Consider the following 4,799-nt stretch of genomic DNA (forward strand, 5'->3'; position numbering starts at 1 on the left):
CCTTTAAGTGCTTTAACAGCAACTGTAATGCATTGGCTGTCAATATAGTAATGTCCTTTGTATACTTTAGCAAATTCACCTGTAGGATTTTATAAGTAAATCAAGGAATTTATTTGTTAACCTTGTCCAACACAATCCAGTAGCTTTAAGTGAGTTTTCTTCATTAACAAAGCATAAGGAATGTTTTTCAAAACTTCTTGATCAATCTTGTTCAAGCAAACTGTATGAACATGTATTGTATACATGTCTGATGTGAAGTCTATTAAACTTACTTTCAGCATTGTTTGAGGAAGTTGACATTAGCCTCAGACTATAGAATTAAATGAAAGCCCAGAACAATATACATGTATACTTACCGAGTTTCCATTTCAAATGCCATCATAGGTTCTGTTCTACTTTTGCGTCTCTTTATATAAATGACACCCACTACTATGAGGCATAGTACTATTACTGCAAGCCCTGATGATAGCGCTGTCCCAATGATCAATTCATTTGAATTTGTAGTAGAAGATGCGGTAGATGGTTCTCCTTCTAAAATTAACTTTATTAATTTTTTCAACAGTTTTAACCTCCTACCTTCTGTACCAACTGTTGTAGTACTTATTTTTAGGTAAATTGTTCTATTCTTATACCCAGCTGGATGCCATATTAATACTTGATAGTATCCTTCATCATCACTTGTTAGATCAGAAATATAAAGACTTCTACTATCTTCTGAGATGTTGACCCTGATATCATATCCTTCCACAATACTTGGAATTGTCACACTTCCATTGCTGGTAGTAGTCCAATATGTCCATGATATGTGGTCAGGCAGTACAGGAGGATGAGCTCTCCCCACTTTTACAGTAATGGTAACATTATCACTCTCATAAGCTGTTATGTTTTGTGGTAGTTCAATCTCAGGAGCGACTAAAATATTCAAAACTTGTTTAGTAACATTATTAAGTGATAAATATACCTTGAATGTTCACAGTTATATTGTGGGATTGTGTAGCATTGATCAAATTAGTGACACCATTTTTAGCTTCACATGTATATGTTCCCTTATCTCTTTCATATCTAGTTATTTGTATAATTACTGCTGATTGTTGAGCTGAGGGATTAGATATTGTTAAATAACTGTTTGAGTGAAGCTGTGTGTTATTGTGATACCAAATGATAGTTGGTTGAGGAACACCTGTAGCAAAACACCACAGGTACATCCTTTCAGTTTCATTTATTGTGATATTAGTGACATTAGAGCTGATAAATGATGGGTCTGTATAATATAGAATGGAATTAAAATTTTAAGCACAGTTAAAGTTGACTTACGATGAACTGTCATTTCGCGATATGCTGTATCTATAGAAGCTGTGAATGGTTTTGGTTGATCAAATAATAGTCCCTTTTGATACAGACCATGTACTTTTGTAAAGTTGTCAGGTTGAAAATAAATGTAAGTATAGAATCTACACCACATATTAAATGAAAGTGGCGTTAGCAAGGAGATTCTGACACCGATTGTGCTGTTTAGTACATTATAGAGGCCTTCTGTTTTACGTGAATCTTTTTTATTCTTTATTGAGAACAGAGATCTTGACTCTTGCCATCTGACAGTCATTGGATAGAGACTACGAGCGGAGCATTTCTGAGTGAGTGTTTCTCCAGTAATGTATGTTGATGCTTGTGGTGTCTTGGTAATATCAGCAACTACAATCATATAACAAATTACAACTAGAACCTAAAGACTGTTTTTAGTGTGTATATAGGCTTAAAATGAGAGAATTTTTAACTGCACTGAAATAAAAAGTTGAAACAAGTAAAAGTTAAAATTAATTATTTTACGGTTCATATGTTACATTAGAAAGACATACTTACATGGGACATCAATATATGCTGGAGAATTTTCAAATATATCACTTTGATAGTAAACTGTGTGGCAGCTATAGAGATAGCTGTCATAGTATGAAGTTGACAGTGTACTGTGTTTCAGGTTAATTGAGTGATAAGGCCAAAGCTCTTTCTTGAGTGCAACAACACCATAGCTACTCTGTGGTAGTGGTACATTGTTTCTTCTCCATTCAATACCGTCACACTCTGCACAAAGACATGTAAAGGTGACCTTTCGTTCAGTGAAGGATAGGGTAAGAAAATTTACATATGGTTGACCTTTAAAATAAAAGATATAAAATGCATGTCTTAGTTGATAAATCAAGTTCGTACCAGAATGATTGTAAAGCTGGTGATAGTGTGCCCTTTGGGATAAGTAATCATAACTGATTGCTATTAGTCGCATTGAAAACAATTGATGGAAAGGAAACCTCCAATGTACGGTCAGGCTATCATCACTTGTTTTATTAACATAGGTATAATAATGACTTCTTCTGTATAAGTTGTTTGACACATAGGCAGTCATGAAGTCATTGTATACTCTTTTTTGGTAGATGGATCCACTACTCAAGTACTGAAATGAAATTAGAATATTTGGCAATGGAAAACTTCTCACTCTCCATGTTCCAAACACACCATTGCCACTTTTAATAAACCTTGTGAAGTTTAGCCTTGGTAGATCTATGCATAAAAATTATTACAAAATATCTATGTATAGTTTGAATAATGACTTACAAGTGTTCCTGACATAGACTGGTTTTGAATAGATTGCACCAAATGAGTTGTTGACTCTACAGTAGTAATATCCAACTGTTAAGTTATTAATAGGATTCAAAAGAAGAGAACTGTTCCACCACACATATCCTTCATCATCAGAGTTAGGATTGTACACAATATTAGACACTTTACTACCACTGATGATAGTGTAGTCACTGGATCTATTAGATATCTCATCAGTACTATACAACCATGAGACTTCAAATGGAGACTCTCCATAAACAGAACAGTTCACATACACTGTCTTGTAGTTCAAATAATAGAGAGTGGGATCTTGTAATATAACTGGAACTATAAAGCAAATAATAAGTTACGGATTTTGTCTAACTGACCTTTTCTTGTTGTATTGTTATCATCTCCCTCAAAATCAGGCTCATTTGGCTGTTCAGCACTTGAATACCACAAAAGAAGTAGCAGGCTAAAGAACAAACTAGTAGCTGCCATTCTTGAATGTTTTTGTGCACTGTGGCCACAATAATAGCGCAATTATTATTGCTGTGTATCCTTAGTATACATGTAAATATACTAGGGTGAGAAGGGACTGTTCCTTTCTGTTTGCTATCATGTAATGTTATTGCATTGTGTATGAGACAATTACTCTCTTGTTTGCTGTAAGACAGCCAATAGCCATTGCTAATTAAATATTTTAATGCTGTTTGCAAATCTATTTCTTATGACTAGAAAATACAATACCAAAACTTACAAGGGGAAGTTTTGGATATTTGTACTCTCAGTTTGACTATTTTGTCAGAGTTCTATTTCCACATCAAAATAAAATATGAAACCACTTTTTGTCACTATATATTTTACATGTTAAAACATGTTGTTGATTTTAGGGTGCTAATAATATGTACTACTTGCTGTATTGTGCATGACATTATAGCAAAAGTGATACCGTGTAGCAGGTTTATTTTGAGGATAATAATTTTCGCAAATGGCCTGTATCTGGAGGTTGATGGAATTAGTTTTTGCGAATTGTCACTTTTCTGCCATCTTGTATGCATTAAATTGATTTTCAAGGAATTTAATTTCACAAATCTGTGAAATTTGCAAATTTTGTTATCCTCAAAATAAACCTGCTATATGGTATAAGCACATTATACATGTATTTCAGTTGCTACTGGTGTGTACAGTGATGCTTCTGCTCCTTATCCATTCATAATACTTCAATGGACTAGTATTTTTATATCTTCTGTAATGCATCTTCATTCTTATAATGAGGATTTTTTTTCTCTATGAATTCCAATATTTTTAAATCACTTTATCATTCATCTAGTGTCATATCTTGAATCTTTATGGCTGTATCTGGTTACTAATAGCAAGGCTGTAAAAGTCGTGGCAGCCATTTTGTTTGGGGGTGAATCCTACTTAGTAACGCTACTGCGTTACTAATATACAGTCATCATAATATGTGACTAGATTTATGTCATAAACTGCAGCTCATTGCCATACACTTGATTTTTGTTCTGCATTAGATTTATAATCAAATTTATTGTGTTGTGTCTATACTAATGCTTTTGTAGTGGTAAGATTAGTTATCAGCCATGCTTGTTTGCTATCATAATGTTTTAATCATGCTTGTATGACAAAGCATCACAAAATTTGAGAGTAATTGTTAGAGGGCTTTGTTATGACTATATAACTTTCAGCAAATTCCAACTGAAGCCTTTCAATTTTTGTTTACTATGATTATCAATAATGCGGAATTGTGTATGTTCATTAATGTGGAGGGAATAAAATTTACAGGCAATGTTAATGCCATCATAGATATGGACCTGCTCCTACTAACTGAATAAGTTGATCTCTCTATGCTTCTTGATCAAATTGTGACATACCTGACACTGCGATTTCAATGCAACATGTATTTGTATTCCGAAAACAGATATAATTTACAGTTGAGTTTCAAATACAGTATTTGCATATTTAATATTTTGGAATAACATTTATTCAAATAATGGCTCTGTAATGATCTCATTAGGCTGTTTATATGAAAGATAATGCTTAACACTACAAAATATAGTTACAATACATGTATGTGTCTTATACAATAATATTCAATTGGACTCATATAGTAAGATCCAAGTATCCAACACTGTTTGATAGCAATGTATCAATATCTGTCACAACTTGAGTAAATGTTGGTCTCTCAT

This window comes from Amphimedon queenslandica, unplaced genomic scaffold (genome assembly GCF_000090795.2).
Source record: "Amphimedon queenslandica unplaced genomic scaffold, v1.1 AMPQUscaffold_12793, whole genome shotgun sequence".
Lineage (NCBI taxonomy): Eukaryota > Metazoa > Porifera > Demospongiae > Haplosclerida > Niphatidae > Amphimedon > Amphimedon queenslandica.